Source organism: Delphinus delphis, chromosome 12 (genome assembly GCF_949987515.2).
Source record: "Delphinus delphis chromosome 12, mDelDel1.2, whole genome shotgun sequence".
In the NCBI taxonomy this organism is placed as follows: Eukaryota; Metazoa; Chordata; class Mammalia; order Artiodactyla; family Delphinidae; genus Delphinus; species Delphinus delphis.
The window spans coordinates 30,464,282-30,488,204 of NC_082694.2; the positions used below are offsets into that span (position 1 = coordinate 30,464,282).

The window sequence follows — 23,923 nt, forward strand, 5'->3', positions numbered from 1 at the left end:
TAATTTTTATTATCTTATTTAATTCCTTTCCTCTTTCCTTCGGTTTATTCTGTTTTTCTAACCTTTAAAGCTGAATGCTTAGCTATTTTATCTTCATTCTTGTTAATGGAAGTATTAAGGCTATGAGTTTGTTTCCAAATATGGCTCTGGCTACAGCTCCTAATTGTCAATATATCATGTCCTCTGTCATTTTCTAAATAATATGCGATTGCATATTATACGCGAGGTTAATAATATGCGAGGTTAGACTTCCTCTCTGAACAAACGTTATTTTGGGGAGAGTTTTAAGATTTCTAGTTGGCAGTTTTTTGTTGTTAAAATTTATTAGCTGGTTTTAATGTTTTGTGGTCAGAGAATATGTCTTTCTCAGTATTTAAGGTTTACTGGAAGTTCCTTTGTATCCTAATTTGTAATGAATTTTGATAAATGTTCCATTAAGGTATAATACAAATGTCTCTAAGACCTCCTGCCTGTTTTTAATATGCAATTTACCTTTTCTTTTAATATGCAATCAAAATGGCTCAAGCCCCTATTCTACAAACTGTGGGAAGGCCTGTGCCTTTCCCAGATTCCCCAAGACTTTTCGCGTGGAGGGGTGAGCATTTCTTGGTCTACCTCTTACTCCATGCTTTTGGTGCTTCTGACCATGACCTTACCCGGCAGGCTGTTGGTCATGACAGGCCCATTACACTGCAGTATCAAGTCACGCCATGATCTCAGTGGCTGAACACAACAGAGATTTCTCTCTTGCTCCTGCTGTATGTCCACCGGATTTTGGTGGGGAGACCTGTCCCGTGTCTTCCTTACTCAGAGACTTAAGCTGGTGGAGTTGTCACCATTTGGAAATTGCCGGTAGCTGCAGCAGGAAGAAGGGTTCTAAAATGCTTCTTTCCAGATGAACACCTGTCCATATTTCATTGACCACAAAAGGACACGTGGCAAGACCAAACTGGAAGAGAGTGGGGAACTACCATCCTCGCCTATACCTGAAAGTAGAGAGGGAACAGATACCGGTGAGCATCACACTTGAGAGCTTGCCTTCCAGAGGAGCTGCCTTCTTTGTTAATACATTTGCTCTCACCAAACCTGTCCTTTCTCCTTTATTCTCCCAAAGCACCACTAACCCAAGGCTCTTCTGCATGTCAGACTTTTAATCAAAGGGTGAGGCAGACAGAAGGCATTCATAGTATAGGGCTGGAAACAACTTTTACATTCAATGTCAGACATCAGTGATTCTCGAAACGGGAATTTTTCACTGTCTGCTTCTGTCTACAGGCCTCTGTTTTTCGCTGGGTTCTGTTCCAGTGCCCCTGCCTGTTCCTGCATCTCTCATCTTTCCCCATTTGTTGTTGGTGCAATAATTACTTCCTCTGTAGGGCAATTTATCCCCTTGTCTCACCATCTTTTTCCACATCAAGGCTGGGGAGGGTTGGCAAATAAAAGGAAACACTTCTTTCCTTTACTAACTGCACTTCTGACACCAAATGTCTGACATTTTTTCCCCCACACTGACCAATTCTCCAACACTAGCTGGTGTCCCGTAATTCAATTCAATTCTGACACTATTTACCTGGAGTAAGATCCTACAAGTTAAGGGCATGGTCCCGTGAGGTTGCCCCCATTTCAGATACCAATTGCAAGTCCAGGCCTTTGCAACTTCTGACTGACTGGCTATAAACCAGGGGTTCCCACAACCCCCTCCTTGGGTTCAATAATTTGCTAGAACAGCTCACAGAACTTGGGGAATCACTTACTTACATCCACCAGTTTATTATATAATAAAGGATATAATAAAGAATAAAGTTGAACAGCCAGATGAGAGGTACTTGGTGAGGTCTGGAAGGGTCTCAAGTGTGAAAGCATCTGTCTCTGTGGAGTTGGGGGGCACCACCCTCCCAGCACATGGGTGCGTTCATGCTCTCCAGACCCTGTACTTTAGGGACTTTTGTGGAGGTTTCATCACATAGGTATGATTGATTGATTCTTATCTCAACCTCCAGCTCTTCTCCCCACCCCAGAAGATAAAGGGTGGGGCTGAAAGTTCCAAGATTCTACTCATAGCTTGGTCTTTCTGGTGACCATCCCCCAACCAGGAGCCTACCAACAGTTACCTCATCAGAACAAAAGATGCTTCTATAATCTAGGAACTTCCAAGGGATTTAGGAACTCTGTGTAAGATGCGTCTATCACCCCCTCACTTAGGAAATTACAGGAGTTTTAGGAGCTCTGGGACAAAGACCAAATATTAGAACAAAAGTCACTCCTAGCACCCCTATTATGGAAATTTACAAGGGTTTTAGGCACTCCAGGTTGGAACTGGAAGCACTGACTAGTATATATATTTCTTGTTACTTCACAGCAAGGGAGGCAGGAGCTCACTTTTCATTTTTTAAGGGTCCCATCAAAAAATTTCCTAGGCCAAAAAACAAGACAAAACAACCCACCCCCTCCACTATCTCCCTGAATAAATGATGCTTTTCTTAGAATAAAGAAAAGCTCTGCTGAAATGTTTGTTTTAACTGGTATTTTATTCTGCTCTAGATGCTTGCAGTGAAATTCTTTTTTATAATGTTACCTTCAGTATACACCTTGCTATCTAAATCTATTGGGTTCCTGAGTTTGTACTGTGAGGACGTGGGTAGTGAGGGATTCTCTTAAATTTAATTAATCAACCTGTTCAGGTTCTTTACCTCCTTGCCCATTTTTTTAGCCTCTTTAATTTGTCATGACCGAGAAGCATATTAATGTCATCCATCATTATTGGGATCCTGTTATTTTCTCAACAATTCTCAATAGATTTTGCTTTATATCTACAGTCCAATACTATGTTATGTGATGCATAATAGTTAAATATGATATTTTCATTGTGGGAATTACTCTTTTCAAATATAAAATAATCTTTATATCATCTAGAGTTTTTTACCTTGAATTTTATTGTTTTTGATAGAAATATTGCAACTCATAGATTGTTTACATTTATTTCTCCCTGGTGCATAATTATCCAGCTAATTACCTTTTTTTTTTTTTTTGTGGTATGCGGGCCTCTCACATTTAGAATACAAAGGAGGCATCAGAAACACACTGACTTTCTCTAAAGCCACTTCCTTGTACACAGAGTCTGAGCAGGGACAGCGCCAGGCATCTCCCTGTAAAGGCACCTGCCAATGAGGATTTTACTGGAAGAACTAGGCAAGAAAGGGAAACCTCACTCACATGCAGTCTCTGAGGTGAGCCTGGGCTTAGCTCTTGGTACAGGGTATGCTTAGGCCACACACGCTGCTTGCCTTACTTTAAAACTATTTGCCACAGTCCTGTTAAATAGTGTGGAAGTCCTTTTGCACTCTGGTGTGCATGCCGTATGTTCAGGACAGCTTTTCCCACCTTATCTACAAGCAGGTAGGAAATATAGTGAATTTACCCTAAAATGTCCAATCTGTATTTATGCATCTTGTCAGTGTTTTGCTGTTGGTTTTCTAAAACAATCTGATCAATAAATCCTATGCAGATCTAAAAAAAAAGAAAAAAAGATATGTATTTGATGAAGTCATACAACATGACTAAAAGTAATTAGCTGGCTGGGCTTCCCTGGTGGCGCGGTGGTTGAGAGTCCGCCTGCCGATGCAGGGGACACGGGTTTGTGCCCCGGTCCGGGAGGATCCCACATGCCGCAGAGCGGCTGGGCCCGTGAGCCATGGCCGCTGAGCCTGCGCGTCTGGAGCCTGTGCTCCACAACGGGAGAGGCCACAACAGTGAGAGGCCCGCATACTCCAAAAAAAAAAAAAAAAAAGAATAGTGGAAAAGCAAGTATTTGCAAAGAGCCAAAGAAATGTATCCAAATGATGGGATTTCCTCTGCATCATACACAGCTTTTTTCTTCCAATATGTGCTAAGAGTTCTTTGGTGGTTATAGGAGAGACAGCTTAGAACTCAGGGCAGGAGACTATGCCAAAGCAGAAGAGTGAAGAGTGACATCTAAACTCACCATTAACTGCTGTCATTAGGTTGACTGCCTACAGCTAACTGGGCTGCTTTTTGCTGGTTTCTAACCCCTCTGTGATTCCTGCTTTTCAATTTCTAACTACACGTTAGCCCCACTCCATTGAAAAGGAGGTGCTGTGGGAAAGGGTAGGGAGAAGGAAGAACTATAAATGAATCAATTGTTTGATAGATAAGTTAAAGCACTGATTATCTATGGATTTCAATTAACTCTGCTTTACTCTGGGTAACGAAAGGTCACTGTTAATACACTTTTGCTTAGAAATGTTAATGTTTATTATTATATTTTTAAATCTAGCTATGTAATGGACATGAATAGCTTAGAGCAAATTTTTACATCATGTCACCAGGGCCCTGAAAAAAGATTTGCCAGTAGCAAGGGTTTCAGTTTGGCCCCTGAACAGTTAAAATTTCAATCTATTCTGTACTGGTTTATAGATTTTCCGGAATATGGAAAATACTTTATTAAATGAAGAAAGCATCATTTTTCTTCATTTAATAAAGTATTACTTTCACAGATAAATTAGTATACACGTGGGAGAACTGATAGTATTAAATATTAGGTTTTAATTCTCCATTTAGAAAACTCCTTACAGGTAGACTTCCTTGTTCCTAGGCAAAGAAATGTAAGGTATGCCAACATGAGATAGTACAAAGATGACTGGGGAAAAGTCTCAATTTTAACAAACCCAAGAAACAATAAATCTCTAAGAGTTGGAGTAAGGAGGCACTGGACTTGGAAGTCCAGCTTTACCAAGAGTTGGCCTAAGCCAGCCAATCACATCTCAAAGTTTTGGTATAATTTGACTCACAAGTAACGAGCTGGCTTCCCCAAGACAGATACAAACTAGTAGTCTACCTGCTTTATAGTCACACCTTCTAGATAACCTGTATATATCCATACGTGTTTCTATATATTGCACTTAAACTTACAGGACTGCAGTAAGATGGCTGGGAGTACCTCAAAGAGGCAGAGGAGCAGCAGGCATAGACTTTCCTAAATCGAGTAACAGTATCAGGAATTCAGAGTGCTGGTTTTGGATATACTAAAAGGCCTGGTGACTCCCTACATAAAACTCTAGTCATCTACATTCAAGTCATCATATACACCGTCTCATTGGGCATCCAGAACGCGTGCGCATGTGTGGTTCTATAGCCCTCAGAGCTGATCACACGACATCATTTTCACAGTGTCATATTAAAAGAAGACACTTTAGACCAAGGATATGTACTTTTATGAAAACGTTACACACAAGGTCTTGGAGGTCAGGCCTCCAAAGTCTACCTCAAAGAAGACCGCCTTCAGAAGGTTTTAAAAAGGATGCTAGCAAGTGTGGATTGAACCGGTCTCTCTTTCAGATCTCTGGGGTCGTAGAACTAGAGACCTGCTTATATCCCAAGGACTATGGAAGGATAAGCACAGAGGCTGAGCATTCAGTCTTTGGTCCCTATCAATCCAGGACACAGATCCTTTTGCCACCCAGGGGAGTGTGACTTGTTTAATTATGGATCGTTTCCCCCAAAACTTCCAGAGACTAGATGGGAGTCACGCACAGCAAAGCTTTGTTTTGAACTAATGGAGCTGCTCAGACTGACTTGCTCTGGAGACAGCTCCTCATTGGAACAACCTAGCAGTGGGTGGTAAGACGTTACAGGCCTGACTGGTCATGGCAAGAGGAGGATGGGCCTCTAGAGGACTTGCTCCTTTTCCTGCCTCTCCCTTAGCCCCTCACTCCCCCAAAAGGACCCAAACTCACAGATGAAAGGTTGTTACAAGACCTTGCAGAACACAGGCTCTGCGAAATCAACCCCACATGGACGGGAGGTTATAATAAGCCTTGGAAGTTAGGAGTCCAAGTCTAGAGGCCACATTTTTCTCTTCCCCAGAACTGAACACTAGACGGTAACTTTTTAGCCATAACTCAAGGGTGATTTTAAATCCACACATGAGCCTAAGAGATTCCCTTCTGGGACAAAGGAAAAAGAAGAATAATTTTAAAAGCTAAGCGAAAAAGAGGCACTTAAAGCAAAAACATGTCCCTAGCCTCCCATCTGAGTCTCCTGTTATGATGTAACCAACGGAATGATCAGCACTGTGCCCTCCTGCACACCCTTAGCACCTTTCATACACCGAAGGACTTCCAGCTGCTATGTCTCAGTGACCACTCTAGCAGCCTGATGACAAAGCAAGTGAACATTTAGGTCATTTCTTTTTTAGAATTAAAATACAACACAAAACAAACCAGAACGAAAATTTCCCACCAAAGTGGATGACCCTCAGTTGCATTCCCTCCTCATGCTAGTTTTTAAAATGATACTTAGTTCATCGGGAAGAATGACCTGTGGCTTTTCCCCAAGACCTTTTTCCAGTTACTAGGCAATTACTCACAGCACCATGCACATTCAAGCAGACAGAAAACGAGGCAAAAAGCTGAGAGAAATATCAAGGGCCAATTGGCTTTCTAGAGATAAAACCCATTGCCTGAGAATATGGCAGGCGCACGGCCCAGAGTGAGAAAAGAAACAGTTCTGAAAGGAAATGGCCAAGATGACAGTCAAAGCTCACAGCCCAGAGCAGAAGCCCTCCCTGCCCTGCTCTACTCTGGCTTCTCACGAACTTACATTTATGTCCCACAGCATTTATGCCACACGCTTGGGGTCTGCAATTCCCCACAATGAAGTCACAAAGATACTTGAAACCATTAATAAGCGTAGGAGAATTCCAAAACTGCCCAGAACGAAGAACTTTGACCACCGTAAATTTCTTGATTTGACATGTTGTTGGTGCCACAATTTCTAAGGGCAACGACAAACAGCACAGCTACAACACACAGTGAAGTCTTTAGACAAGTCAACTCTAACCACTGCTGGCACCATAAGGATGAGAAAAGAAATCACTAATCAAGAGCTGCTGAGCTGCTTAACTTTTCTCCAAAGTCAAAGGATCGGTTTGGGTACCTAGGCAGCAAGGTGTCAACCACCGCTGCCATTAGATGCAGCTACTCAATGAGATGTACCTTGGAAAACAGGAAGTTAAACATCTAGCTTTCCCTATAATCTGCAAGTCTCAAGGTTAGCCTTCTTGTTCTATTCCCCCAAACTTCTTGTTGTTGTTGCTGGATTTAATTTTTTAAATTTTATTTTTATTGATGATGTTGCTTTAATTGATAGAGCACTGCCTGAAAGGGTCATATGTTTATAGAGTTCCTTTAAATTTTTCTTTATCTTATCTTGATTCATCCCATTATTAAGGTACTTTCAGACTTGCCCTCAACTCCATCTAGGAAGAGGGAGTATGTGAGTACGTGAGTCTGTGTGTGTGTATTGGGGCAGAAGGGAGAGAAACAAAGAAAAAAGCACAAGGGAAAGTGAGATTCCATCAATTTAAAACAATGTACAGAAAGGCATCTGATGTATTTTCTGAATAAGGCCTTGATCAGGGTAACCAATCCTCTCTGTAGCACATTCTACACTGCCCATAAATAAAGGAGTCTCTTTAAATTAACATTTCCAGTATCAATGAACAGGCCAGAAATCCTCATTTCAAGCGCTCGATGAGTCCCTGTGTGAGTCCAAGGTGCAGAAGCTGTGTCCGGGAGAGGTTTGCTAGGCTGGGGGAGGCCGCAAGCAGCTTCTCCCACGCCAGTTCCAGCAGGCTAGGAACCACCAGCCAGACCTTAAACAACGACCCCGTCCGTTTATTTGTGTGGATATTCACCACTCCTCCATGAACGTACGTGCAACCAGCTGGTGTAACAGCTGCAACGAAAATAAACTGGTTCTGGCATGGTAGCTGGGAGCTTTACCCATTGAAAAGTCTGCAGATTCAGCTTCCAGATATCTCCCAGGATCACTTCATTATAGCCCCCGCAAATAAGCACATCATTTTTTATCTGAACACAACTGTGACATTTTCGGGCTGCAGGAAAGCTTATTTTTTCATGGGGTTTTGTTGCAATTTCCTCCCATGCATTCATTTCAAGGTTGTATGCATGAATCTTGTTTAAGGAATAAGCTGTCCAAGAAGTACCGCCTCCCAAGATGTAAATCCTCTGCCCATCATGTGTAATTTCATGTCTGTATCTCTCTTCTGGTGGATCACAGGATAGGTTGTTTGGTTTCAGTTGTGTCCACTCTCTGGTACTGAGATCTAATTTGTGCAGGTCTGTGCTGTAAACATAGCCAGTTGTCCCTCCAAAGCCATAAGGGGAGCCATTGATGATAGTCATGTCCTGTTCATATATACGACTGGTTTTCTTCCCCGGACAGCTGAGTAAAGCCCATCTCTTATACTTCACGTTACAGACATGGACGTCATTGCCATTGCTCTCACCAAATGGGACGCCTGTTCCTCCAAACACTAACAGGTTGTTTCCATGCAGCACGAGTGACATAGATGCCAATGCTCGGGGCATGTAGCCATCTGTGCCCATCTGATGCCATACTCCTGTAGCAAAATGATACCTCCAAAGTTCCCTGAAGAGAGGATAGTCTTCATGATCTGGCCCTCCTGATTCATCATAACCTGGGTTGTAACCTCCAAACACATAGATTGGTATTAGCTGCCACACAACGATGTCCGCCTCGTGCTGGTGGAGGTCTGTGGCCTGGCGGGTGCGACCGCCCAGAGAGTTGCACGAAGCGGTTGAGCTGGCCGGCTCCCCGACCCCCCGCTGCCCGCAATGCCCCCCGCCGGCCCCGCTGTCTCCGCCGCCGCCGCCGCCTGCGGCGCCTCCTCCCCTCCGGCAGTTCATGATCTGCTAACGACTGCTGCAACCCGGTAGCGGCAGCCCGTGGCCCGGCGGCCCTAGCTGAGCCTCCTTCCTGGGTTCCTCAAGAGACCCCACATAATTTTTTTTTTTTTTTGCGTTACGCGGGCCTCTCACTGTTGTGGCCTCTCCCGTTGCGGAGCACAGGCTCCGGACGCGCAGGCTCAGCGGCCGTGGCTCACGGGCCCAGCCGCTCCACGGCATGTGGGATCTTCCCGGACCGGGGCACGAACCCGTGTCCCCTGCATCGGCAGGCGGACCCTCAACCACTGCGCCACCAGGGAAGCCCCCCACATAACTTTTTATGAGTAGTCTAGAGGTGGATTTTTTTTGACATTCCCACACCTATCCTGTCATAACCACTTTACATTAGTGTCTTCAAATCTCTGGGCGCAACATAGCATGGGAATCCATGTCTGTCCTGGCCTTGTTGCATGACTGACACTGCAAACCTGGTACAGATGTAGCATGAGAGATGCTCACAGGGGTGATATGTGTGTGAAATGGCTCTGGCCACTGGAGGAGCACCTTCCACATCATAGTGGGAAGTTTGCTAAATTTTCTGGAGAGTATAGACCCTGAGGGGAGGCATTTAGTTGGGGAGGAATAAGGCCTCACCTTCCACCTAATGAGCTTTCTGTCCTGCAGGTGAGAAAGACAAGTGCCCATATCAGTCACTCTTTGTGCCTCTCTTCAATCTCACAGATCTTGTGACAAGTAAATATTGATCCATTGGTTTAGCTCTAGTCTAATTGTCAGCCTTCATTTTTGGAGTTCTTATAAGTTATCATCTGATTTTGTATGTGAATTGACATTGGTTTTTAGTGAAAAGTTGGGGGAGGGTGAGTTATGGACCACTAGCCAGATACCATCCTAAAGTGGAATTTCTTCAAATATTTGTAATCATTTAAAAAACCCTGGTCTTCCCTTACTGGATAAGTCTCACAAATGGTGTTAATTTAGAAAGTAAATAAGTAAAGGAGCTGTAGAAACAATTGGAGGCCTTGTAGGATCCTGGACTCTGGAATCAGATGAATGCAGGTCCAGTGTTCAGTTCTGCCGCTTCTTAGCTGTGTGTTCCCGGGCAACTCACTTAAACTCTCTGGGCCTCAGTTTCCTTTTCTGTAAAATGGGGATAATAATTTTCACCCTAAAGAGTGGTACTGAAAATCAGAGGCGATCTGTGGTGCGTTTGCCAGAACGTGCTCTCTTTTGGCCTCACATGGATTTGAGGAGCTGAATCACAATCGCAAGAATTCTTAGGGAGATGGAATCAGAGCAGGGGAACTTGGATGAATTCAATGTTTCCAAACAGTATGAAGCCTGAAGTATCCTTTTTATGATAGGGGTGGTCTCTCTCCTGAATTGTACTTTGTGAGCATCCCCGATGGACTAATGATTCTGCCTCCCTCCAAGTTGATATTATTTAAGTATTCATTTAACTTTTATATAAAGGAGGAGTGAGGAGAAATAAATTCTCCTCATGTCCCAAATAAAGAAAACACTCATAAGATTTTCTGAACTGGGCAGCTTCTCAAAAGGCATATGAAAAGTTCTAGAAGTTATATAATAAGCTAAATAGCTTATCTCAGTACAGAGCCCTCCATCCTGTCTTTAATTTAGAAATTTCAGCTGAATGTGGTGACAGACTTCAGGGGACTGTCATGCTTCTACCATGAGAGCTGGAGGGGCATTTTACAAAAATACTTAAAAATTGTGGGTCAGCACAGTCAAGGAGCTGCCCTAAGTCTTCTGTCTGCTCCAGGGGAGCAGAATCAGTTTACGTTTCACCATAATGTGAGGAGTCTAGTACGGAAATCCTAGTTAACTGGTGCTGTTTCTAGGAACACCTGGTTAAAACTGGCACTGTATCTCTACATATATGACAATAGTGATACTGTAATGCTGCTTGGTGATGGGTGCTCCAGGTGTGTGCCCAGCTGGCCCACCTTCAATCCAACTACTGCCCCATGTGACACTCTCCTTGATACCTTCATGCCTGTCCTATGTTCCTTCCTCCTGACATAGTCTTTCTTGGGTGATGGGACAGAAATCATCACCATCTGACTGTTCTCAGCCTTTCTGCTCCCCTGGCAGCTGAAGAAGACACTGGTTTCATGCACACAGCTTCTTCCCTTGCCATCTTGTACCGTCCTGAGGAGGGAAGGCATGACTGGTCAGGCAGACACATTTGAATAAGTTAGCTGCTTTTGTATGCCATGGTGCAAGGGTCATCTTTATTAGATCTGCCATAGGCCTGTTCTTCTGGCTTCTGTGATGACGAGTGGGGAACAGAGGCAGGTGTCTCACTGTAGCTTCCCTATGCTGACAAGAATCAGTACCATCACCATCACTGTTCAGAACAATAAAGCAATTGCAATACTTGGGGCAGTCGGATAAAGCACCGCTAGAAATGAAAACCCAACTAATACTCTGAACTCTAGGGATAGAAATGATAAAATTCTTCTTATAATCACCTCAAAATTGTGAACATTTTGGGTAGGGAATTTCACAAGATCTAGAGTAAGAATTCATTCATTCATGAAAACTCAGCAGACCCTCATCAGTCCTAGTCTGTGCAAGCTGTCCTTCCAGGGCTGTGGAGGATGGAGAGATGGGTCAGAAATGGACCCCTCAAGGATCTTGGTTTAAAAAGGCAGATAAACCGTGTATCCAGACGGTATAGTTCAAGGTGGAGGCTGCTCACTTCCTTTTTCTAAAATTGAAGTATAGTTGGTTTATAACGTTGTGTTAGTTTCTGGTGTACAGCAAAGTGATTCAGTTATATATATTATATATCTGTATATTATATATAGATATTATATAATATATATATATTCTTTTTCATATTCTTTTCCATTGTGGTTTATCACAGGATATTGAATGTATTGATAGTTGCCTGTGCCATACAATAGAACCTTGTAGTTTATCCGTTCTATATATAATAGTTTGCATCTGCTAGCTCCGAACTCCCAATCCATCCCTCCCCGCCCCACAACCACAAGTCTGTTGTCTCTGTCTGTGAGTCTGTTTCTGTTTCATAGATAGGTTCATTTGTGTCATATTTTAGATTCCACATATAAGTGATATCATATGTTATTTGTCTTTCTCTTTCTGACTTACTTCACTTAGTATGATAATCTCTAGGTCCATCCATGTAGCTGCAAGTGGCATTATTTCATTCTTTTTATGGCTGAGTAATATTCCATTGTGTGTATGTGTATATATATATATATATATATATATATGTGTGTGTGTGTGTGTGTATACACACACACACACACACACACACACACACACACACCACACCTTCTTTATCCATTCAGCTGTTGATAGACACTTAAGTTGCTTCCATGTCTTGGCTATTATAAATAGTGCTGCAGTGAACATTGGGCTGCATGTATCTTTTCAAATTATAGTTTTGTCTGGGTATATGCCCAGAAGTGGGATTGCTGGATCATATGCGAGCTCTATTTTTAGTTTTTCTCAGGAAACTTCATACTGTTCTCCACAGTGGCTGTACCAATTTACATTCCCACGAACAGCGAAGGATGGTTCCCTTTTCTCCACACCCTCTCCAGCATTTATTGTTTGTAGACTTTTTAATGATGGCCATTCTGACCGGTGTAAGGTGGTACCTCATTGTAGTTTTGATTTGCATTTCTCTAATAATAAGCGATGATGAGCATCTTTTCATGTGCCTATTGGCCATCTATATGTCTTCTTTGGAGAAATGTCTATATAGGTCTTCTGAGGTGCTCACTTCTGAAAGGGGTACTGACACAGTGTTGGCTCAGAGAGTTCAGAGGATCAAGCACATGGGTTGTTTTTTGGGTAAGGCCGTCCTTAGCAGATGTCACCTCAGGGCCCTTTAATTTATCCCCCATGCTTGCTTCTCACAGAGAACATCCCTAAAGATGCTGTGGTCCTCTTCCCCCTCCTGCCAGCAGCCGGTTCCCTCCTGTCTTTCCCTGTTTCCTTTGCATCTCAGACACCCCCTCTCATGGTGGCAGCAATATTGAGGTTCTCTCCCCTCCTCCCAGACCCTTGTCCTATCTCTGACTCTCCAAATGCCCCCAACCACCTGGGAGCATTTCACCCCGTCCCCCTACCCCAAATGGCTTCCCTGGGCCCCCCTCCTTGCCTCAGGGGGAGCACCAGGTTTGAACCGTTGGTGGACGCCAGTGGGGTGACCCTCCTGTTTGGAGAAACATGGGGGTAGATATTTTGGAGGGAGAAGTGCTGGGCTGGCTTTGGGTGGTTGATCCTGCTTCCCGAAGCCATTCCTGGTAACGTGGGTCAATCACTTGGCACTTGTCCCAGGCCCTTGGCAATTGTCCTCTCCCTTTCCATGTGGATAAACCCATTTTTTCACATGGATTTGTTCATGTGGCCTGTACAGCTGCCAGCAGGCCGGTTTGGCCTGTCTGTCCATGGAGCACCCACTCTACAGGTCAATGCTAGCAACTTTGTGAAAGGGTGTCCCTGGTGGGGGAGAGACGGCAGGCCCATCAGAAGTGGGCAGAAGGCACTGCTGAGGCCAGGCCCAGGCTTTCTAAATCTAGAGCTCAGAACAGACTGGTTTCCTTGACAACAGGGATGAAGTCTGCTCATCTGCTCCTGGGGGTGGGTTTTGTGCGTGTGTGTGTGTGTGTGGGTGTGTGGGTGGAAAGTACAGGGACTTGGGGACAAGAAAGGCGATCCTTTCTTTATCAGAGTAGCAGCCCATTTCTTAAAACTTGCCAACTCTTACTGTATTATTAACAATATTAACAGCTTCCCAGGTGGCACAGTAACATCAGTTACGTAATTTGCACATTGGGAATCCAGATATAGAATCTTCCCTTCCTTTCCACTGCATTGCCTCTGATCCTTGACATATCTTACCAGACTTGCAACACCTCTTTGATAACTTTTTGACACGTCAGTCAAATATGTATTCACCCCTAGAACTCTTGAAGGCTAAATGAAAAGCATTTCTTGTCTGTCCAGCTAGCAATGATTTGTGTGGCCAGGCTGCTGGGAGGAAATGAAAATCGGCTCCTGACAAGCTGATGTTGGCTCAAACCTACAGTTGTCAGATAGCATCCTCAGAAAAGGCTTTGGGATCCAAACTCCCATTCTTGATGCAAACCAGAGGACTCAGGCTAAAAGCGGGTCCATTTGCTTCGCTCACCAGCCTGATTTCAAGCAGCACATCTCATCTTGGTGGAGGCTTGGTGTTTAATTCATGCACCGCCCTGCCCTTCCTATGCATTATTAAAGTCTCTTTAAAAAGCAGTCCATGGATGGCAGGGGAGGAGCGTGCCAGCAGCGATTTCACATCTCCTGCAAGAAGCAACGTCTGCTGCCAAAAAATCTCAGAGAGAAGAGTTTGCAAAATTGTAGCTGATGGCAGATCGAATAAAGGTGGCCCTTGGACCCTGAGCTTATCAAAGCTGCTCATTTGTTCAAATGTGTCTTATTTTTTGTGTGTCTGTCAGTGCCTGGAATTCTTGAATGCCAGGTAATATAGATGGGAAATTGTAAGCGGGACTTATGGGCCAAGAGTGACTGTGACAAGATGGGAATTAATTAACAGAGGAAGGCGGATTGTGAGAGAGGGAGGTCGGAAGCCCGTACTTCTCCATGAGGCGTTTCAGGGACTCTTTCCTCTTGTGAGGTTCCCAGCTCTGTGGCTCAAATTTAGCTCCTGCCGGACCCCTCCCCCAGGAGCCAGGGGATGAGCTGTGGCCTTCAAAGCCCTCTGCCAAGCTCCTTTGTTTCCTTCATCTCCCCAAAGGAAAGACATTACCTCCCCCATGCAAACAGTGGGCTCTCCCTAGGCTGAGTTCTTTGTTTGGAGGCAACCTGCCAGGCCCTGGGCCCATGTTGCTCTAACTCTAGATGACACAGGATCCTCCTCTCTGGCCTCACCTCCCACATCCCTGAGGGCCACCTGAGGATGACTGCGGAGGGGGTGAGCCCAGGGGGCTGTGTTTCCAGTCTCAGCTCTTCCCCCGCATGGACCAAGCAAATCACAATCCTGTGTTCAAATCACAGACTCAAAAGAGCACCTCTGAACTGGCAGGAATTTCAGAGGCTGCCTTGTCTCGCTCTTTATTTTACAGTTGGGAAAACAGAAGCCCAGAGAAGTTAAGTGGCTTGCTGTCGATCACAGAGTGAATTAGTTGGAGATCCAGGACCAGACCTGTGGTCTCTTGAGTCTGTCCGGTGCTCTTTCCCCAGGACACAGCCCCTGAAATGTCCACTTAGCGCCCTGGTTTCTCAGTATGGTGTACACGTCATGTGTACCCAGGGATCAGGAAGGCTTTCTGTTTCATACACATATGATCTCGATGGGGCCAGAAACACATTGCGTTCAATTGTTTCTCGATCGCACAGAAATTAATTGAGAACTTACTGTGAGCCTCGCCCTGAGCAAGACACTTCTGTGTGTATCTGGATTTTTGTAGAGGGGCTTTAGGTAGTGTCTCTGGCTAAATCCAGTGCTGTTTTTGATTTATTGACAAAAGAGGTTTGAAGTTGTAAAGATCCGTAGTCTTCATGCTATATATTTTTGTACTGCTTCGTAGTTACAAAGCATTAACCTTGTTCTACCTTCCTCCAGAATCACGGCCACGTCCTCACCTACCACCTGTGCCACTTAATCCTCTGAACCCAGTGAAGGGAGGGGGAGATTGAAAATATGGCCATAAACATCACCTTGGGGCACTGGGTCTAACAGAATATCAGTAGTTTTATCTTTCCTGTGGTGCCTCAGAAATGAAAGGTGGAAAATACTCCCAAGAATTTCCCTTCAGTCTCTGCCGGTGCAGAGCCTGCCGCCCGTTGAACCACAGGTTTGGTTCAGGGAAATGTAAATTTGGTTGGTGCAACATCTGCCTCCTGGGGTGGGCATCAGCAGGAAGATGCCTGGGCTGCTGGATGGGACAGGTGGGCTGGCCACGTAGCAGTTGCTGCCTAATGAACGCAGAGACCCAGGGGGACATGAGAAAACCAGCAGAGCTCAGCATACATCTCTGTAGGGGTCTGCAGAGTGGGCTTCCTCTTCCCCAGAGCCATCCATAACTCCAGCAAGAGACGGAGCAGCCATGGATGGTCGGTGGGCCTTCAGACATGGGATTGGAGGGCCTGGAAGAGCTCCCGTTGTGTGTTGGTCTGTCCCACCTCATTCACGTAACCAATTCCTCTAGAGCGCCTCCCGTCTCTCAGGCACCGTTCTAGGTGCTGGAATACAGGGTGGAACAAAATCAGGCGGGGCTTCCCTCTGAGAACTTCCGGTATCGTGACAGGTGGAAGCCTGTTCTAGGTCTTTATTTTTAGAATTTCAAGAAAGAAGTTTCCACACAATGAGCTTTTCTTCCATCACACGCAGTCTTTCTTGTCATTTTTATCCCCGGCTGCATTGTCGACCTTTTGCTCACATCGTTTCCTTTTCCCCCAGAGAAGCAGCGTCCTGAGGCTGTAATGAGCATGGGGGGTGGGAGCCTGTCCTAGACAGAGCCCTGGGTAAGCAGACGTTCCCTCCTCCCTCCCTTTTCGGTGCCCCAGCAACTCCTAGGTACCCCTTTTTCTCCACTCCCAGGTGCTCAGGGTCCCTTTTACAATAAAGTAAGGAAGCCTGCATCCTCCCAGTGGGCACCCCTAAGTGCGCCATGTCCTCCTTGGGGGCCTATGAGCCCTGGATGTCTGCAAAGCTCCAGGAAGAAAGCTCGCTCATTAGGTCACAGTGATGAATCGGTAGAAAGGACCAATATCCAATTGAATCTCCCAAGAGGGATGGCCTTTCAAAGGAGAAGACATCTTAGGCAAATAAACCTCTAAATGATGGAACTTCAGGCACAGAGGAGTGGGGTAAGGATGTTTAGGCAGCCTGGTGAGATTTGCGGGAAGAGCGCCCCTCGCTCCCACTCTGCACCTGGGTTTAGTTTGCCCTGCCTCTCAGGCTTACACAGACTGGGCTCATTTTGCCCTGTGACTGGGTTTTTCATACAAGTGCTGTGTCTGCGTCTACCTAGGTGCACGTATGTCTGTGTCTGCTTGTCAGGTCCCTGTTTACCTTAGGTGCATCTGTGTAACGAATCGTGGCCCCATCGGCCCTTTTGAAGAACATCATTGTTCAAAGAACCTGAGGTGATGCTCTGCTCACATGTCCCCATCATCCAACCCCAGGGGGTCACACTCGTCTTTTCCCACCACTGCGTTCACACAGGCAGAAGAGACGAGATACTGCACATAGATTATCCACGGGCTGCAATTAGGAAAGGAAATAGGGTTCATTTTCTTGACACTATCTTTCACCAGTTAAACGTGGTAACAATTGCCTGTGGGACTCTGGAGAAATTATGAAGTGTTAATTAGTAGAAGCTCTATGTATTTAAAATATATGGCATATTTAAATAATTATTAAATTAAACCTACTTTGCAGAGTTGAGAAACCATCTGGTCCAAAAAAATCTGAGGAGTTGAATTTTGCTGCATATATTAAGAGAGGTGTTTAAATGCTTCTGGAAATGGTCATTTTGTGTCACTTTTAATCCCTTCGATATGGAAACTGAGGCACAGGAAGCAGGAGGTGACCTGGCTGTGTTTACCTCCTGGGCTATTCTAATTGATGTGTTTCCATCTCCCACAGTGGAGGTTGAAAGCACTCCAGAGGGTGTGTTTAGAATGCGAACGAATTACAACTGTGGTTGTATCTTGGAAGTCACGTATTTCACACTTGATCCCAATGACTCGTGACTCTTTGGGCTTGAAAGTGAAAAGCAAGCACCCCGTGCCATATTCTGCAGAGACGAGGAGGACAGAGCCTGGAGACCCAGTCCAGTCACAGACAACTAAGTATTAGTGCGTCTTTCTTTGGACACATCCCACCCTCTTGGGCTCAGTTTTCTCATAGGTTTAAAGACATGGGAGGGGAGGGTTGGGCTGTGTATCAGTCAGGGTCTAACAAGGAAAATAGGAACTTCTTCAAGTATGTCGACAGAGGGAATTGAATGCAGGACAGTTACACGAGTAATGGAGGAGCTGAAACAGATAGGGTATGAGAAGGTAGCCCCGAGGTTAGCCCCAGTGGGATGTTTCTTCTTCCTCGAAGCTGGAGGGAGAAGGGGAGGAGGGGGTGTCATCCCAGCCCAGGGGCCAGGGCCACTCTGTGGAAGCTGGAACGTGGGGGCCTCTGGGGCAAGAGCTGGGGCCATGGAGGGGATGCTGCTTGAGGCAGAGAATGAGGGAGGAGATACTCTGGCATCTTCCCCCCACAAATCTTGGGTCAGTGCCTCCTACTGCCCCCAACCCAGCAGGAAGCCAGATGACATGGAGCCTGCAGGCGTCGGCAGGGAAGGCTGAGAAATGGTTAGGCTGGGAGCAGCCCAGGCCAAGCTGCTGTTGAAGTCCCTGTTAACTCTGACGTTCAATGAGAGAGAGAAGCTCAGTGTGTCCTCAAGGGTGTGCCGATGGGAAAATCAGGCCAATAAGGCCACACTGGTCTTTAATGAGACTCCCCATCCCAGCATCAGAAACAAACCTTCTCAAGGTACACCTGCCTTGTTCTGTGCTGGGCTTGCCTTTATGGGGGAAAACGTGGCAAGACTTCAGGGAAGGTGTTTGTGGGTGTGGGGATGAGGGGTAGGTAGAAGAGGGGGAACGGAAGAGAAAGAGGAGACAAAAAAGGGTTCATACCTGTGGGTGGAGAGCTGAACCCAAAAGCAAAGGGGTCAAAGGGCCTCACCCATGACCAGTGATGGTCACTGTCTGTGCAAAACGATGCTTCCCATCATAAAATAATTCACAACAGGGCAGTGTCCACATCAGGCTTTTCTAGAATGTTTAACGGATTTTCACACAAGGCACCGTTTTCATGGAGTGTCTTCAATCAGTATCTGTCAGACTGGATTGGCTGGACATCCCCTTGCCTAAGGTGTTCTCTTCCTGAAGAAGGGAAGTGGTGGTAGCTTTGTCCTCAGCTCGAGACAGACTGCTCACACAGGTGTCAGCTGCAGTGGAGTTTGAGGTGCTAACAGTCCCCCATCTCTGGGCTTCAGGCTCTTTACCTGTGAAGTGAGGGGTTCTCCCAGCCCTGCACTTGGGACCTACCCCAGTCCCTGGCAGACAGGGGCGGGAAATGGTCCTTCCGCCAGGCTGGGAATAGGACACTCACACAGCCATGTCCCAGGAGGTCTGAACCGAGAGCACGGCTGTGGCTCAAGGGCGGACTGAGTAACCGGAAGCCCTTTGTAATAACTCCAGGTTTTGCATTTCCTGTGAAACAGGGAGTGTGCAGAGCACGGCAACGCTTCCCATGAATCCACGCTTCTCTGCCCGCTGCCCTCAGGCCTCACGCGCTCTCCTCTCCGGCTTCCTTGAAGGGCTTACCTCTCGTTCTCTCCCCACTTCCCTTCCTGTCCATTCTGCATTACGAAGCCCAAAGAACCGAGGGGGTGAGGCAGGCTCTTGACAGTCAGGGAGGAAGGCCCGTGGTGGGGGAAGAGCTGGGGACACTCATGCGTTAGTCATTTTTGTCCTGACATATACAGAGATGAGCAATAGCTGGAAAAGATGCCAGTTTGGTGACAAATGAGAGGTCCTGGAGCTGAGAAGAGGGAGAGAATAGAAGGACCTTGACCAGGGGAAGAGGAGAAGTCTGGCCTGAGCCAGGCTGCAGAGGCAGGGATGCATGTGCTGTGTTGGGGTGGAGAGGGAGGGCCTGTCTGTTGGGCTGGGCTGGGCCTTTCATGTAGTAGGAGCGGGAAGATGACACCTCAGTGCCAACCTGAGGAGCTTGAAAGCCTGTCCAGAAAGAAATGGCATGGTGGGCTTCCCTGGTGGCGCAGTGGTTGGGAGTCCGTCTGCCGATGCAGGGGACGCGGGTTTGCGCCCCGGTCCGGGAAGATCCCACATGCCGCGGAGCGGCTGGGCCCGTGAGCCATGGCCGCTGAGCCTGCGCGTCCGGAGCCTGTGCTCCACAACGGGAGAGGCCACAACAGTGAGAGGCCCGCGTACCGCAAAATAAAACAAAAACGAAATGGCGTGGTGCCACCCCCCTGCCCCCAGCCCACAGCACGTTCTTTCCCACTGAAGGCAGAGGAGGACTCAAGCTCTCCTAGGGCGGTGCTGCTGGTACATGGGAGCTGGTACATGGCATAAAGCCTGGGGACCATCTGGCTACGGACAAGAAGACATGGATGGTTTTTGTGAAGCATTTTAGACATATAACCATGGGTGTGGATTGGATTGAAGGAGCAAGTGCTGGAGAAAGAGATGAGTGGGGAAATGAATGTGGGGAGATTTCAGGCCAAGGGACATCTGTATCTTCTTCTGCCTATTCTTACATTGGACTTGGTGGACCAGCCTGTTTTGTTTTCAGTTTTAAACCTAGGCTCTTTTATGAGGTGAAGCTCCTCCACTCCCACCGTCATGTGGGGCATGCGTGCAGCCACCTTTCCTCTCTTGTCTGTCAAGCTGAGCTTCTAGGTACTCAGTCATGGAAGAGCTCAGGCTATGTTAGACGCACACTCTTGCCTTCTTTTTGGACCAGGTGCTTTTCACTCCATAAAAACATTATGGCAAAAGTATTGATGTAGGGACTTCCCTGGTGGTCCAGTGACAAAGAATCCGCCTTCCAATGCAGGGGACGCGGGTTCGATCCCTGGTCGGGGAACTAATATCCCACGTGCCACGGGGCAACTAAGCCCGCGCGCCACCACTACTGAGCTAGCGCGCCTCAACGAGAGAGCCTGCGTGCCGCAAACTACAGAGCCCTTGCGCTCTGGAGCCCGCACACCACAACTAGAGAGAGAAAACCCTTATGCCACAGCTAGAGAGGAGCCCGTGTGCCACAACGAAGAGCCCGCACGCCACAACGAAAGATACCGCATGCCTCAACGAAGATCCCGCATGCCGCAACTAAGATGCGACACAGCCAAAAAAATAAAGCAAATAATTAAACATTAAAAAAAAAGTACTGATGTAGAAGTCTCCATCAAGTTCATTGAAATTAGAGCACTGGGATTCTGTCATCGAAGTTTCCATTCTCCCAGGAATTGTTCTGGGCCCTTCGTAAGCCAGAGATAATCTGGTGTTTTGTTTTGGTTTTTTTCCGTCCAAAAAGATGAAACCACTTCTTGGTTGACCCTCTTAGAGAGTGATGAACTGGAGCAGTCAGAAGCCATTAGCACTGGCCCAGTGAGCTGCTGTTCAATTTAGAAGCATCGGCTAAGCCCAGGGAGACGTATCATCAGAGGTCAACGACTTGCACCCTGCAGCTGAAAGCTGGGCTCCTTCGCTGCCACACGGTGGCCCTGCAGGGTGGCTCGCTGCATCTACAAGTCCTGAACTTTTGGGTTTGGGGGTCCCCTTTGCCATCGTCGTGCTGCTGATGACCATAGGCTCTTACACCCTTGCTGCTCAAAGCATGATCTGTAGACCGGCGGTATCAGCCTCGCCCAGGAGCTTTTGAGAAATACACAATCTGAGGCCCCACTCCGGACCCGCTGATTGAATCAGCGTCTGCTGGTCAGCAAAATCCTCAGGCAGTGTGTGCATTTTAGGGTCGGAGAAGCCTGAAACAGCTGGGGAGGCCACAAGTGTGAAATCGAGGTGCCAGCAGGGCTGAACTCCCGCCAGAGCTCTAAGGGAGAATCTTTTCTTTCCCCTTCCAGCTTCTGGGGGCTCCTGGTCTTCCTTGCCTTGTGGCTGCCTCATTCAGATCTCTGCATCCATCTTCATGTGGCTTGTAAGGACAGTCGTGATGGGACTCAGGGCCCCCCAGGATAACTCAGGATGATTTCATCTTGAGATTCTTAATTTAATTACATCAGTAAAGATCCGTTTTCCAAATCAGGTCCCATTCGCAGGTTCTGGAAGTTGGGACATGGACCTATTTTTTGAGGGGAGGGGCCACTGTTCAACCCACTGCAGACCCCTCTGGAACATTCCCAGGCAGATGCTTCCAGCCCCTTGCCGTAGCTCACCCTCCGCAGCTAGTCCAGCCTGGCGTACTGATTTAGCCGTACTGCTGAACACTGCCAGATAGTACCAGCATTACTGATGCTTTTCTACGACATGTTGCCCTACATGTTTCACATGGACGAATCCATTGGATTGCAACACCCCCTCAGGGCTGCTACTGTAATTACCACCCCCACTTTACGGATGAGGAAACTGAAGCTCGGAGTAGTTCAGGAACTCGCCTAAGTTCTCACAGCTAGTAGAGTTGAACTTGGCCTACAAACCGGGCAGCCTGCCTCAGAATCTGTGCTCTTTACCATATGCTTCACCATTCAGAAGCATGATTAAATGCTTCAGGAATTATGGAAGGTTCAAGCGGTGGAGGAGAGAGATAGCACCAGGACTCTTTGGCCCACTGCCCAGGGAGCCTGGGCACAAAGAAGGCCCAGATCCGGTGTGGGCCCTTCTGCACCCACCACACAGTGCCTGGAGGTCGGGGGACCCCCACTTGTTGGTGCCCGGAGGATGGAGCACATCTTACTCAGCAGCGAGTGACTGACACAGTGCCTCCCATCTGTGTCAAAGGACCACATGCATAGCCGTGGCCAGGGACGTTGCTCGGGGCAGGGATTGGTGGGGACTCTCTCTGTGGACCTGCCCAGGCTGGATGCTCAGCTCTCTGGAGGGCACGGAGCTGAGTCCTGCAACCCCAAGATGGGGCTCCGAGTCAAGGAGAGCCAGAAGCAACATCCAAGAGTCCAGGAGGGGCCAGAACCACAGGGGAGATGTTACCACGCCACCTCCTGGTGTGCCTGGGTGAGCAGCCCAGGGAGCGTACAAACAGCCTTGAGCTCTGAAGGCCCACGTGCATGGTGTGTGTTTGTGGGGGGCACGAGGGGGCAGAGGCAAATGTGCCCTGGACAGGTGCATGGTTTCATTAGGATGCTGGCAGCTGAGCCAAGTTCTGAATCCCTCATGAAAAGGCCACCCAGAAATGCAGGTGAGACATTCTCATGAGAGCGGTACTGCTATGGCCGCCACTCAGAAATGAAGCCCACAGTGCCCAAGGTCACACAGCTGCTCAGTCCCTCCCCCCACAGCGCAGCATGGGCTCTGGAACGCCAGGCTTACGGCAGGGCAGTGCTAACAGTGCCCGGGCATAGCGGGCACTTAAAAAAATATATATATATGTATAGATTCCACCCCAAAACCTTTTTCATTTAACACTGTATAGGTACATGTTTCCATGAGACAGCCTGCATGGCTAAGTGCCTTGTGGGTGTTTATCATTAAAGAAGGTACTTAGATGAGTATTTAATATGGTTTCATCACTTGGCACTTTTGATCTGCCTCCTGCCTTGGGCTCACACATGCCATTTGCTTACTAACCAGCATGTGAAACCTCATCTAATTTGTTTTAACTACCCTTGCTTTGAATGCGGAGGGTGGGATCTCCCCTTGCCTTCATCCTCTTTATACCCTTCCTGACCTTCTGCCTTGGCTTGCAGTCTTTTGCCACCTTCATTTTTCCCAGACTGAGAGACTCACCCCTTTCTCTTGAGTTCCAAGCTTGACTGCTAAGAGTCTCCAGAAGCCCTTCCCAAGGCACAAGCATGGTGATGACTGGATGCAGCCTTTTGTACCTACAATAAATGTCGGGTTGAGAGGGTCAGAGAATTAGCTGGGAAAACCCACACCCAGTCCAGGCATTCTCAGCATTGGCGCAAGCAGCAGTGGAAGCTCTAGACTACCTGCTCAGATGGAAAAGTGGAGCCCACCATTTAAAAATGCATAATCAGCCCCAAATCTACCTGTGTCTTTAGTACAGAAATTCAGCAGCAGACATAACCGGTGTAATTGTATTAAGCTCAGTTTCACAGATTCTTTGACATTCCCTTGAGAACATTTGATGGGGCAGTCAGCCCAGATGTACGCTTGATGGCAAGATGGAGTCCAGACTGTGATTTAAAGATTCAATTGTTCCATTGTCATAGACCACATGACTGATTGAATAGTAGCATGTAACATTTATTGAGCACTTATTATCTACCAGACCCTGTACAGAGCCTGTCCTTACATAAATTGCCTCATATGATCCTCTGAGGAGGTACTGTTCCTGTCTCCATTGTACAGATGAAGAAACTGAGGTTTAGAGAAACTAAGCAACAGTTGGAAAGGTGCAGAGCTGGGATTTGATCCTGGGCCCT

At 46.9% G+C, this 23,923-nt stretch overlaps 1 protein-coding gene and 1 pseudogene across 1 annotated transcript in view; one reads left to right on the forward strand and one right to left on the reverse strand.

Moving 5' to 3' along the window:
• The window catches only part of ADD2 (adducin 2), a 103,209-nt gene that overhangs the window by 31,818 nt on the left and 47,468 nt on the right, over nt 1-23,923 (forward strand). The gene's annotated exons all lie outside the window — the stretch shown is intronic.
• On the reverse strand, nt 7,535-8,750 carry LOC132435355 (kelch domain-containing protein 10 pseudogene; annotated as a pseudogene).